Below are 14,387 nucleotides of genomic sequence, written 5' to 3'. Positions count from 1 at the left end.
AAAGGGGTCTGTTGAAGGAGGAAACTAGGAGGGTCTCCTGGTCTGGAGTCCAGGGCTTCCTGAGTGAGCCTTATGGTGGCCGAGGAGACTGTGAGGGGGTGTCACAGAGGATGTCACAGGTAGAGGACTCTCTAGGGGAGCTTTGTTAAAACGGGGCGGAATTGTTGGCAGAAGCTGGAGGGTCCACGGGCTTGAGGGAGTTATGTAATTTGGGTTTTTAAATGGAAACGATTACGGTGTGTTTATGGGCTAAGGGGCAATCCAGTAGAGAAGGACAAATTTATAATGTGTTGGAAAAAGGGTAATTGCAAGAGGCAAGTCCTTGAGAAGGTGAGAGGGGTTGGTGGAGGAACAGGACCTCTGCACGTGGGAACTGACTCACTTCAAAAATATTTCTCAGAGACATGCTGCCCTTTTGAAAGGAGGGCATAAAATAAAAGATAATTTTGTGCTCAGTCCAAGAAACTGGGGAATCGTGCCCTAGGACTTAGGATCAGTTTCTTATTAGCTTACGGTGTTTAAACATGCCTTGGGGCATCCTTACAGAAAGATATATGTGGAAATGGCATTTTTCTTTATTAAAACAATTCACTTATATAATTTTTTTTTAATGTTTAGTTTTTGAGAGAGAGAGAGAGAAAGAGAGAGCGCACAAGTGTGTGAGCTGGGGAGGGGCAGAGAGAGAGGGGGAGACAGAATCCGAAGCAGGCTCCAGGCTCTGAGCTGTCAGCACAGAGCCCGACGTGGGGCTCGAACCCACAAACTGTGAGATCGTGACCTGAGCTGAAGTTGGACGCTTAACCGACAGAGCCACCCGAGTGCCCCTACAATTCACTTATCTCTAAAAGTGTCATTAACTTAACTAGAAGTTGGCACCTTTAGTCACCAAACTTGGTACCACAGCAGAGGACCAGCAGGATTCGCCTGCTGCTTTGTTTTCATTTGTCTTACAGTATCTAGAAGGATGCCGGTGTTGCGTCCAGGACAGCCCCCACCTCCTGAGGCAGACAGGTGTTGCTTGGGCCCAGTTATGCTGAAACATCATCAGGGCGGCTGCATTCGCTGAAAGTTACCTGTTCAAGGGGCGCCTGGGGGGGCTCAGTCGGTTGAGCGTCTGACTTCGACTCAGGTCAGGTCATGATCTCATGGTTCGTGGGTTCGAGCCCCACGTCGGGCTCTGTGCTGACAGCTCACAGTCTGGAGCCTGCTTTGGATTCTGTGTCTCCCTCTCTCTGCCCCTCCCCTGCTTCCTCTCTCTCTCAAAAGTAAATAAAAATGTAAAGAAAAGTTACCTGTTAAAATGGTAAAATCTCTTCCTTGCATGTTGGTTTTTGTTGTTTGTGGTTATCTGATTTTTTTTTTTTAGGTGTGGAGTTTTGAAATATCAATGTTCTCTGTAGTTCAGCCAATGGGATGAAGTGTATAGAAGCCCCCCGACTCCCTGTGTGCCCATGGTCTGTGCCGGGGAAAGGGGAAAACTGATTTCCACCGCCCTGGCACCCTTGCCCGCGGTGACAGGTTCTGTGTGAGTCATCGTGGAAGGACACACTCTGGAGGAGAAGGCCTCTGCCTCCTTGGGCCAGTGTTCCAGCTGGAGGCTAAACCGGGCACGGAGGCGTCCTCGAAGCTGCTTTGTCTGTGCGGTGACCAAAGGCACGAGGGCTGCGGCAGATGGCGTCCCAGGGCTGTGCCTTCTTGAGGCGTCGCTCTGCACAGGGGCCTCTCTCGGGAGGGGTGCCGCGCTGAGGCCCGGAGGAGAGATGAGCTCTTCTTCCTGCCCAGAGAGGGGCCGAGGGCATTCCCTGCCCGAACCCTGCTTATTGGAGCAGCTGGGGGGTGGGCAGTAGCCCCCGACCAGCTGTTGATGGGGGGGCGTGGTGGAGGCAAGGTTGAGGCGTGCAGGGCCCGGCTCTGCACCCTTCCGGATGGCGGGAAGGCTTTGGGGGGAGGGGGTGGTGGGGTGCCGGGGTGCCAGGGTGAGCGGGAGTCAGCAGGGTCTGGCGGTGGGTCGAGTCCAGGAGATGAGGAGACCGGAGGGATTAAGAAGCGCCCTTGGAAGTCCCTGGCTTGCCATGATGCTCGGTGGCAGAAGGACCCGAGGTGAAGGGTCTTCACTTACGGGCATCATTTCACAGCGGGTTCTCTTCGAATCTGCAGTTTGCTCATCCCTTGGTGTGCGACGTGCAGAATGTTAATATCCTTCCGTGTGATCAGGAGCCTGTGTACCATGTTGTTTGTAAAACACAGACAGGTGCACGTGTGGATGCTGCCGTGACACGGAACGGTCCGGAGCTGAGAGTCCCGGGTACCTAGTTATTCCTCACGAGTGTTACCTTGAGCGTGGGTCACCTCTGTGTTTCAGACGGGGAACTGATGTAAGGGGCTCGGTAAGTTCTGGGAGAGCCGGGTGGTGTTGGCTAATGCATATGAAGCTCTCCCGTGTGTCAGGCATGTCGGAGCGAGCTTGATCCAGCCCGCTGCTCGTGATGCTCTGAGGGGGCTCCCCTTCTGTGGAACTGTCCTCACCCTCTCTCTGCTCCACATGCTCCTGCCCCGGGCCTCCTTCCACCTGTTCCTGACCGTCAGCCAAAGCGGAGCCCTAAGTGGGGAGGATGGGTCTATCACTCTCCGGCTCGGAGCCCTGCAAGTTCCCCCATCTCAGTCCCCCCAGGGGCCCGCTGTCCCCTCTGGTCACCCCTCTGGCTGTGGGGTCTGGGCTTCACCCCTCCGCACCCTCACCTCTCACCCACTGTGCCCTGCTGTCCCTCCGTATCCATTCCTCCTCCCTCCCATCAGGCTGCCCTCTGAGCAGAAGCCTCCGGAAGGCGGGGGTCTTGCTCTGTCTCCCTCCTGAGGGCTCAGAACAGTGCATGGCAGAGAGGAGGCAGTTGTCAGTGTCTGTGGACAAATGACTAACGTGTTCTTACTTTCTGCCCAGGTAGGAAGTGGCGAGCCGATCGAAGCTGTTTGCCTGCCTCCCGCACTGCCCCTCCCATGCTCCTGTTGTGCTCGGTGAATCAGTCATCTATTTATGCCCCGTATGTCTGTGTTATCTCCAGATTTTTGTGCTTTTCTTCGTAGAATAGAAACATTTACAAAACATTCAAAATTATTCTAAAACCATGACGTACGGTAGAGTAAATTAGTCTGTTGCGAACAGGGAGCCCTCAACCTACGAGAGCAGCTGTGTCCTGCTGCTGCCATTTGAACCCCGGAGGGCGGCCCTACAACTGAAAAGCATTCTCTTAAGTAATAACCGTCAGAGACGTAACGGATATAGCGACGTTACGGATATAGCGACGTTGTGACAGAAATGAGAATATGAGTAATTCTGGGAGGTTTCAGAAAAGCAGCCAAATACGATGAAAAACACCTGACTCGGCGGCGAAGGCTTACTTAACCGGTTTAAAACCTGGAGAGAAGGCGGCTTGTAAGGTGCTTGGTGGAGGAGGAAGCGAGAGTGTCCCGGAGTGTAGGAAGCTGGGGATTTCGTCCCGGCTCTGCCTCTGAACTTGCTGGGCCATCTGCTTCCCACCCGGCCACAGGCTCCTGGAGTGGAAAACAAGGGTGGTCACGTTGGTGACTTCCAAGGTTTGCTCCATTTCTAGGAGACTCTCGTATGCAAGAGGAAACTTATAAATTCTGAGGGTTTCAGGGGCCATTCAGCGAGCTGTTGAATAAATGTTTATCCTAGAACCTGTGCGCAGTCCTGTGTTGAAAGTGGGCAATGTCCCGTCCTTTCGCGGCTGCTACGGTCCGCCAGGGGCTAGCGCCTGGCACAGAGTATCCTGTCCACCCGCTCTGGACCAGGCAGTTCTGCTGAAAGAGGCGAGGTGTGGGAGGAGGGGGGGTCAGGTGGCAGCATCTCGGGGGTGGAGGAATGGGTTCTGGCTCCAGGGGATTCCCTTGTTCCATTTTCCTAGTCTTAGGGGACTAGACTCTGTTGGTTGTCTGGAACTTAATTGAGCGAGGATTGTTTTCAGGTGTGTAAGTCTAAAGCTTATCGTACAGATCATTCCATGGGAGGCGGTATTGAGTCAGCACCCCTGCCGTGACATCATAGAGTTAGGAACTGAGCTTGTTAACGTATCTGTTGGTCAGGCCGGGGGTAAGTTTGGAGCTTGCCTCGTATTCTGTGCCTTTCTGTGCAGGCCGCACACACAGACCCAACTTCTTTTTCTTGTTTCCGCTCGGCGTGCGTGAATTCTCTGGCTCTCTGGGTGTTCTCGAGCTTGGTTCTCCTGAGGAGAGGGATTTACTCGAGGACACGGGTAGCTCTCCACCCTCTGCGTGAGGCCAAGGAGCAGGCTTCCTGCGGGGCCGCGGGCCCCCTCTGCCCACGCTCACTCCCCGACCTGGCACCCGGCTCTCCTCCATCTCCGTTTCTTCTCTTGTGGGGAGGTGGTTCTGCCGGGCACCTGCTTTGCCAGCTTTCTCTCTTTTGAGGCCAGCCTTTGTGTCGGTCGGTGCAACCTGCCTCTGATGTGTGTCGGGGCTGTGTGAGGACAGGGCTTCTGCCTTAGGAAGGGGGGCTCACTCAGGGGGAGTCCCCAGGTAGAGACGGGGAGTAGGGTCCTGTGTGAAGCGCTCACTACCCGAAGACTGACGGACAACGGTGAGACTTCACTCAGATGCTTCACGTGGTCTAGACCTGGGCTCGATCTGAAGAGGGACCTACGTGCTCAGGCCACCGTCTACAGAGCAGCGATTTGAGGGGTTACGTCTGCTCTGTCCTGGCGATGCGTGACATCAGTCGCGTGAAACTGTATGTTTATTAGCCTGGATCGTTTCGAATTTGATTCTTTTTCAGAATAGGAATCTACCCCAAATAATAGTCCAACAGAGTGGTCGCTCTTGAGTCCATGATCCGCGCTGGCTTTTACGGTATGTTTCTGGTGTAGCACGGTGCTCTTGGGTGGGCTGCCTCTTTTGTGGTTGGCAATGCAGTAAAACTTTACTTTCACCGAAAAGTTATCTAAATGTTTCAAGGGCCTCGTGCAGTCATTTTTTAGGTTAACAGTTTCAGGGCTGTCGCGGCACATGCAGTAAACTGCGTCAGCTGGAAGCCGCTTTGGGAGTTGGGGCTGCAGAATCTTAATCCAGGAAGATGTGCAATTCATGGGAACGAATCGTAGGAATTCGGAGCGGTGATAATTTGGGGTCAGAGAGTTCAACCTAGATTTGACCATCACCGAAGACCTATGGAAAAGTCACTCCCATCACCTTTTGGCTGGTTTCGGCAGTGGTGCAAGGGAACGCCCTCTCAGGACTGCTGGCTGCGTGTCCTGAGTACGTGGTGCAGTGTCACCCGAATGTAGCTCGCGCTCTATTCACTTCCTGTCACTCCTACTCTGGGGGTTTTCCCTCATCAACGTTTTTTGTGTCACGCAGTAGAGGGCTTTCACCCACATGCACATGAACGAGTGACATCGTTGATCGTTCTACTGTGAAGCTTTCTATTCTTTGATTTTCTCCCTCTGACGAAACTGTGAGCGGCCTGATATTTTCATAGAAAGAGCGGGTGTTGCGCAAACCGGCAGAGTATTCTAGAGGGAGCGGAGAGTGCCGTGTGCGGTGTCCCCCAGCTCCCCTTAAACTCCCTGTGTGGGGGGAGGGCCGGGCAGGGAGAGGAGGGTTTGATGAACTTAGGTGTTTCTCACCGCAAGCCCTTGCCGTAGGAAGGGGAGTTTTCTTCCCGTTAGTTCCCAGACTTTTGAGCCGGGACCACCCTGTGCAGGGTACGTTGGGGTCCTGGGACAGAGCCCGGCTGTGAGTGGAGGAGCCAGGATGTGGGAGAGCCGACCGGTGTTTCCCAGTCCCGCTGATCGTTGGGAGAAGCGGTGCCGTCGCACGTGCGACCCAGCTGTCTGGGGGTGCACCTCTCTGAGCGCTCTGAGGGGACGCGCTCGGGAAATAACAGGTGGGAGAAGCTCTGTGAGGAGGGTTTGTTTTCTTTTGTGTATAAGCGGCTGTCATGAGATGTACCCTCTGTAGACAAGACAATTCAGTGACTTTCACAAATGTCTGAGTTGTGCAGCCTGTACCACAGTCCGGTTTTACATTTTTTTCAAGTTTTCTTGGAGAGAGAGGGAGACAGAGCGTGAGTGCGCACGCACAAGTCAGGGAGAGGCAGAGACAGCGAGGGAGAGACGGAATCCCAAGCAAGCTCCGCAATGTCAAAACAGAGCCCGATGTGGGGCTTGAACTCACAAACCTGAGCCCAGACCAAGAGTCGGACGCTTAACCGATTGTGCCACCCAGGTGTCCCACCAGAGTCCAGTTTAAAAAAGTTTCCGTCACCCCAGAATGTTCCTGTGTTTGTGTTAATTCCCGTTCCAGCTGCAGGCCTTGGCAGCCACTGATCTGTCTCTACAAATCTGTCTTTTCTAGACATTTCACTTCAATGGAATCATTGCAACATGTAGTCTTTTGGGTCAGGCTTCTTTCCCTTAACGAGGTTTTTGGGGTCCGCCAGTGTTGTGGAATGGATCGATACTTTGCTCCTGTTACTTGCTCGGTAGTAAGGTAAGTAAGGTAAGTAAGGACCACAGGCAGGTGGTCCTGCCTGCGTGGATCCAGCACATCTTTTCTGTCCCTTCGCCGGGGCTGGGCGTTTGGAGTGTTTGCGCGTTCCGACTACTGTGAATAAAGCTGATCCGAACATTAGCAAACACGGCTTTGTGTGGATATGTGCTCGCGTGGGTGTGGGCTTCGAAATGGGGTTTAGGATAAAAACATTTCACTGTTATGGACAATGCTAGTAAAGACCATTTGCTAGATTTTAGCTGGCTTGCTCATTAGGTCTGTCTCCGTGCGCTGAGCTTCTTGAATCGCGTGAACCTTTTACTTCCAGGGTGAGATGTCACAGTCCTAATGCTGAGCGTCGGCTACTAGGGCGGCTTATGCTGACAGCCCTCTGTGTCAGTCCCCGCAGATGAGCTCTTTCCCATCATTTGACTGTTTATTTCTTCCGCCTGAGGAGATCAGTGCTGTGTGCTTGGGCACGAAAACACCCCATTCGGCCTGCGGAACCCCATGTGCCTGGGGCTTCGCCCCAGCATTTTCTCTTCTAGGAGTCTAGCTTGAGGGCGCACCTCCAACTCTATGGAAACACATATGGAAATGACCTCCGTATCCATGCAGGTGTGTCGACCACAGCGCAAAGTGCCACCTGCAGGACGGTACGGCCTCTGTGAACTGATTCGAGGTGACTTCCGAGACCCAGGGAGCGAGCGAGGCCCGCTGCCAGAGGGTGCTGTGCTCTGTCCACCAGGAAGAAGGGCCGTGGGAAGACACTGGCGCGGCTGCGCGTTCCTGCCAAAGGGAACTGGACGGACGAGCCGGAGCCAGGGGCTGGACTGGTTCCACGGGGGTGGGTGGGAGGGGCTGGGAGGGACAGGGGAGTGGACTCGGCTGCAGGTGTGGGGGCGCGGTGTCCCTCCAAGCACACCACTCGCTACAGCCTGACTCTGGGAGCCACCGCGCTGTTTACACACCCCCGAATGAAGCACATTAACTTCAGCCACGAGGTGGGGGCCGCTAAAGTGGAATACACACAGAAGCAAACTCTCAGTGTCCCCACCAACGACAACGGAGCCACGGGAAAAGGGACGGGAAGAAAGGTGGCAGCCTCATCTTGGAAGACAGCATTTTGGCTGCGTTCTGTGAGGCCGAGGGCTGTACAGAACCGTGCTTGTCATGGGGGTGAGGTTCTCAGGGTGAACCTACTCTGTGTGCACCCAGGACTGAACAGGTCGTCCGTCTGGGTGGGCGACCAGAGCCAGGTCGCAGTGTAAACCCACGGTCTCTAACGTGTGCACATCAGGATAGGTGTGTACGGGGACGTGCGGAGATGGATGTGAGTACGAGGGTTACACGCACGTGCCCTGGGTCTCCGTCCCCTGACAGGCCCCAGCAATGGCGAGCATGCCCAGATATCATCCTCCGATAGGAAGGGACAGGTGCAGCCAGGACACCTGGCCGTGCAGAAAGTAAGGAGGCGCTCAGAAAGGGTGGGGTGTGTCGAGAGGGCACGGGGGCCCACCCCCAGCGGCAAAGATGGCCAGAGTTGAGTCAGTCTGAGCAAGGAAATAAAATGATGATAGGATTGGTTTATAATCCATAGACTAGAATAAATACCCACTACTCTGTACTGATATAAATAAGTGAATAAAGAAGCAAATAAACGGGGGGAGAAGGAGCAGCTCTTCCCAACAGAAGGGTTCTAATTTGTGTAGAAAGAGTGAGGACGTAGAAAAGACAGTACAGCAGCGATTAGTTTAGGTGAGACTCAGGGATGGGGGCTGAGATTAGTGGGTGAGAGTTTGAGGAGAAACAGGATATTAGCCTGGGCTCTATCTCTTCTCCAAGTTATTTACTTATTAAAAAGGGAAAAATAGTAACTTTAGAGTGGAGAAAGCCAGCGGACACCAGCTAACCCAGGTGACCCAAGTTAACGTCACCTGTGGTAAGACAGGTCGCCATCATATAGCCCAGATGCCCCACGGGCGCATCATGTGTCCAGTGTTCTTGCCACAGATGCGTAATCACAGCACTTTCACGAGGAGGTAGTGGACCCCGGAGGAACACCTGACCTGTGCTCTTCAAGCGTCCGGGTCCCAGAGGACAAGGAAGGCTTGCGGGGTGGTGGAGGCTCAGAGGAGTCTGGGGGGACATGATGGTGAAGCGCACCGTGGGTTGTGGATGGGCTCCTGGCACACAGGGGTCTTCGTAGGAAAACGGGTGAAATTCAGATGCAGCTCGTGGTGGAGCTAATAGTGTTGCGCCGGGATCATCTGCTAGCTTAGTAATTTATCAGTGATGCGGTAAGACGCAAACGTTAGGAGAGGCTGAGCGAACGACAGGTGGGCACTCTCTTCTGTTTCCGGCTTTCCTGTAAGCCTGTAGTTTCAAAACAGGAAGGTGAAAAAGCACATAACAAAACATGAGCAGACACCTGTGGCGCTCAGGGTGAGGATGGGGCCACCTCCTTGTCCTCCCACCCGGTCCTCCCATCGTCTGAGCTGCCATTGGGGATTCAGAGTTGTATCCAGTGGGAAACCCTCTCCTTCCATCTTACTGGGAATCCTGCTGGCCTTGAGCCCACGGTGCAGCATTCCGGAGCTGTGCTTTCCACTCCTGGGGAGAGGGGCAGGGGGGTTGCGTCGGGATCACCTGGCTCCAGTGGGAGGCCGCGCTGTGCCCGGGAGGCGGTCGGGGCCCTGGCTGATGGGGACACCGGAGGCCCATATCGGGGATTTCACGTGGCTACGGGTCTTTTCCTGGGTCTTTTCCTACGTCTTTTGAGTTTATTATTTTTTTCCAGAGAGCGATTTTAAATGTTTATATGTTAAAATGTATTGGACATTTCCTTTACGACCTGGGCTTTGAGTCCCGTCTGAGCACACTTGCCCCGCCTCAGGAGCATTCCTCTTTCATTTCTTGTGGCCTCTTGTCCTCACTTAGCTCATTAACCTATGTGAAATTTGCTTTTATATGGTTGGAAGTGAGGTGTGACATTTCTGCAGCTGGCTAGCCGGTAGCCTACTGCTCCCCGAGCAGCCTGCCCTGTGCCCACGGTTACCACGTGCTGAGTGGTTTCTCCAGTTACGCTTCTAATGGCTTATTGCTGCCGTGCAGGGAGCCTCTTGGGTTTGCATGCCGGTTATGCGCACAGCTTGCGATCGTGTCTCGTGTTTTCTAGGTGGGGGATCAAGTTGTGCAGGTGATGCCGTTTCCGTCTAATCTTTGTACTTTCCCCTCGTGCACTGGCTGGGGCTCCCGGTGCCACCTCAGATGTACTGCTCGTACGGCCGTGATGGTCAAGGCGCCCCTCTTGCGCTGGCTTCCGCCCGGTGTAGACGCTCGTGTTTCATCGCCAGGTGTGGTATTTGCTGTAGCTGTTTTGTGCACACCCTTTATCTAGGTGAGCAGGTCACCTTCCTCCTTGGCTGAGAGTTTTTTAAAATAAGCTTTCTCGTGAATAGCAGTAGAATTTTGTATGCTTTTTCTGCATCTGTTGAGATGGTTGTATGGTTTTTCCTGTCTAATCTGTTAATATAGTAAATTTCATTAGTAGATTTCTTGCTGTTAAACATTTCGTTCTTTACTTTCAACACATTGAAAGTTAAATTTTCTACGTATCGCAAGGCCTTTTCCTTTATCAAAAAAGTCCTTCCTCCCCTCAGCCCCCCAGCTTTTTACTTTTTTGGAGTATAGTTTACATACTGTAAGGTGTATGTAGTGCTGTGCTGGTAAATGTTTAACAGCTGGCTTTCTGGAGGGAGGGGGACGTAAAAAGCCCTGATGGCTAGCATTTGCCAGTTTCTGTGGCGTAAATGTTCTCACCATTGCTTGTTTCAAGCTACCAGTGAGCTGTCAGCAGGCTCCCCAAATTCCAGAAAATGTGATAGTCCTCTCTCCTTAGCTGCTAGGGGCTGGTGCCAGCTACCACTGAAACCTGGTGCAGCCTGGTGACCCGGCTGTGTGCGATCACGTGACCATCTCCGACATCCACCCTGAGGCTTCCTCATGTCCGTCCAAGTCAGCTGTCCTGCCTGCCTGGGGTAGCCGCCGGTCCGACCTTGGTCACCATCCTGTCCTTGCTCCTGGTGTGACCTTCACATCATTCTTGTTTTCTGTTCTGTGCATTTACAACTCTGTGTTTGCCTCTCGGAGCTACCTGTTTATAGGGAGTAAAACGTAGGACTCACAGTGACTTTTATCGGAAAGGTGACGTCTGGCCCATGGTTGCTACTGTAGCACTAACTATATTAGAAGGGCAATGTTGGTCCCATGATAGTAAGTGTCTTATAATCTGAGGGGTTGGTAGCATCTTATATTCACAGAGCTCTCCGTCTTCCCCCGTATAAACTGAACCTGTTTTCCGTCACGTATGCAATCATTTGACCGGTAGCTTTTCAGCACCTACTGTGTGTCAGGCCCTTTGGAGGCCAAAGGTGCGGCAGAGAATGAATAACTCGGTGTCTTTCTTCACGGAGCACAGGTTCCCACGTACCTTTAAGCTGCATGTTTTTCCAGTTTGACTGGCCTTGCCCATTTTCTCCTCACTCAGACCTCCGCTTGTCTTTACCCCTGGTATTATCTTAAATCACCCTTAAATCAGTGTGATTTCTTCCACTGCTTGATTTCAAAATTCCCTGCTTCAGTGTTAGTTGGTGTTTAGCCCAACTACTTATATGATTATTTCTGCTTTTATTAAACTCTCATGATGAAAAGGCAAAGGAACTGGATTTGGTGGTGTTACATCAGGAAAGGTTAATTTTTGCAAGGGCTGCGACGGTAGAGTGCCTGCAAGGGTTCGTGAGACAACACAGGTGCGGGGACCGTCATCTGAGGAGGAGCCGTGGGTGGCTCATCACCTTCGGCTGCAGCTCTCTGGATGCCAGCGGGCTGATTCCCTCCCAGGGTGGTCTCTGTCTGGCTCCTGAAGGCCTCAGGGCGCGTGGGGCTGTGCCTCTGGCAGCCCACTGGCCCCGAGGGATGGGAGTCCGGTTCCCAAGCACCATATGGCATGTTGGGCATTTGTTCCATGCTGTGTGGTCAGGTGGGAGTGGAGGAGATCAAGGATGCGAGTCCCCGTTCTCCAGTGGACCCTCAGCCCGGGGAGAGTGGCGGGTTTGCCTGGGGGAGAAACGTCTAGAGGCTCTCCCCCACGCCCACGCCCATGAATTTAGCCGTCATGGCAGGTAGGCGGGCTGGAGGCAGGCCAGGGGACCTCCGAAATCCATCCGCTCATTTTAATAAGAGAAAATAGTTCCGTTTTGTTTATTCAGATAATTAAAAAGCCCTTAGAGATCAACTTTGCTCATTCCTTGGGGAGGATATTGGGAAACAGTGTGAAAAGCACAGTGTGGGTGGGTCTTGGCTCCTGGCCCCCTAGCATTCTCTGGTGCACAGAAGAACCTTTGGCCTGCTGGGCCCGTTGGCCTAGAAGGTGTGCCTGGCCCTCAGCCGAGATCCAGAGGCAAAAACACATTCCCTTTCCTTGCCCTGGTCTCGAATGACACCTGACTAGCCGGGTGTCTGTCGAGGATGGAGGGACACCTCGGAGGCTCTTCCTTTTCTCCTCAGCCAACTTCCACCTCATGGAAGGGACCGGCTGAGCTGGCCGCCTACCCCCCACCCCCCTACCTCTGCCATAGTGCATCTGGCTGCTGAGAGGGATTGGAAAGAGGGACATCAAAGATGAAAGAAAAGCATCTTCGTGGGGATAAATATTATCTTTTTCTCAGTATAGTTGCACTTTGGAATTTAATCTTTGAAAATAATAATTATGGGGACTAAGTCTTTTTTTTTTCAACGTTTATTTATTTTTTTGGGGACAGAGAGAGACAGAGCATGAACGGGGGAGGGGCAGAGAGAGAGGGAGACACAGAATCGGAAACAGGCTCCAGGCTCCGAGCCATCAGCCCAGAGCCCGACGTGGGGCTCGAACTCACGGACCGCGAGATCGTGACCTGGCTGAAGTCGGACGCTTAACCGACTGCGCCACCCAGGCGCCCCAGGGGACTAAGTCTTAGTATGAGAGTTGAACCCTTAGAGATAACCTTTAAATCTTGGAATGAGAATTCAAGAGCCATCATCTGAAGTCATTTTTCCATTGTTGGGCTTTTGTTCGATTTTAACAAATGGGTACATCTTCTTTATCTGTACTTAAATTTGTAAGCCAGAGCGATACTCTTGATGTCAATGGAAGAACAAAACATCTTTCTTTAAGTGTTAAAGTACTGATCACAGTAGGGATCGTCCTAAAACACAGGTAAGGTGGAGGGAATCAGTGAAGCTCTGAATATCTTAAGTCTAACTTTACCTGAATAATTATTTAAAAAGCCGTTTTGATAAATAAAGCCTCCCGATCCTATAAAATATGAGTAATTCATCGTCATGCATTTTTGTATTTTTTATTTCTCTTTCTTAAAGGTAGATCTCAGGTCCTGAGATGTCAAAACTACTATCATGTTTAGTTTTTTAGGGCCAAGGAAATCTTTATCTTGTTTTCTAGCACCGACAGGGTAATCTGTTACTAGGTTATTGAAATCTTTTGATGAGTCTCATATCATCCCCCAGCCCAATATTTACACAGTAAACAATGAAAACCAGGAAGCCCACGCTCTGAGATAAGCAGGGTTGCCAGAGCAAGGAAGGGGCATGGCTCCTGCCACACTGTGGGGGCCACATGCCCACCTTCACGTGGTTCAGGCCACAGAGGAGCCTGGCGTGAACCATGGCTGGGGGGCGCTGGGGTGCTGAGCAGCTGGCATGCTGTGCCGGGCTGTCCTTAGCGGTCCCCAGGTCCCAGGAGGAAAGCGTCGTGAGAGCCGGGTTTTGGCTGCGGGGACCCTCTCGCAGCACTAGGCCCGGGTGCACCAGCCGCTCTGTTCCCCATCTGCTTACGCTCCCCGTGGCGGGTCTCCAGAAGTGCCTGCTGACGTCCCTTGTGAGTGGAAGAGAGAAGTGGGCATTCTGTGTGTGCTGAGCCCTCCCAGCCACGCTGTTGCTGTTCTCTGACCTGGTAGTGTTTTCCTGCCACCGCTTGCATTTTATTCTGTGGTTCCGGAACTAGTCCTTGTCCCGTGTGGCGAGGGTCAGGGTGGTCGTGATCTGAGGCTGAAATCTGTCGTTGTGTGTGCACAGCGGTGTCTGAGCGGACCTGCCTGTCTCTTGGCCTGGGCTCACCCCGCTTCGCCTTGTCTTATCCCAGGAAGAGGCCCCTATACCAGGGGCCTGGAGGACGCACAGGCAGCCACATCTGGGGGGTGTGGTGGGATGGGTCTGCTGCAGCAGGAGTCTGGCAGGGTGATGAGGCCCAGAAGGTACATGCTACCGGCTGAGACCTGGATTTTTATTCTTTATTTTTATTTATTTTTTATTTTTTAAATGTTTATTTATTATTGAGAGACAGAGAGAGACAGAGCATGAGCAGGGGAAGGGCAGAGAGAGGAGGCGACACAGAATCCAAAGCAGGCTCAGGCTCTGAGCTGTCAGCACAGAGCCCGAGGTGGTACTTGAACCCACGAACCGTGAGATCAGGACCTGAGCCGAAGTCAGGTGCTTAACTAACTGAGCCACCCAGGTGCCCCAAGACCTGCATTTTTTAAGTTATAGGCCAGAACTTAATTATTCTGTGTCCTCCTGGCTGTAACTCTGGGCACTTACCTCTTCTCTGCCCTGATAAGTACCCGGGGGTTGCGCTTCCTGTCCCTGCACAGCCGTGGTATAGTAGGGGCTTAAAAAATGTTTGATAGGGGCACCTGGGTGGCTCAGTCAGTTGAGTGTCTGACTTCAGCTCAGGTCATGATCTCGCTGTCTGTGAGTTCGAGCCTTGCATCGGGCTCTGTGCTGACAGCTCAGAGCCTGGAGCCTGT

The 14,387-nt window shown here is 52.8% G+C and overlaps 1 protein-coding gene across 1 annotated transcript in view; it reads left to right on the top strand.

Moving 5' to 3' along the window:
* Positions 1–2,938: 2,938 nt before the first annotated feature.
* ADARB1 (adenosine deaminase RNA specific B1) overlaps positions 2,939–14,387 on the top strand; it is a 133,558-nt gene continuing 122,109 nt past the window's right edge. The window contains exon 1 of the mRNA XM_040483748.1: positions 2,939–3,591. The gene's annotated coding sequence lies outside the window, so the exon portion shown is untranslated. The remainder of the gene's footprint in view (positions 3,592–14,387) is intronic.

The sequence above is a fragment of the Herpailurus yagouaroundi genome, unplaced genomic scaffold (genome assembly GCF_014898765.1).
Source record: "Herpailurus yagouaroundi ecotype Mexico unplaced genomic scaffold, PumYag 162, whole genome shotgun sequence".
Classification (NCBI taxonomy): Eukaryota; Metazoa; Chordata; class Mammalia; order Carnivora; family Felidae; genus Herpailurus; species Herpailurus yagouaroundi.
Note: the sequence above shows the minus strand (reverse complement) of the source record. Positions and strands in the feature narration are given on the sequence as shown.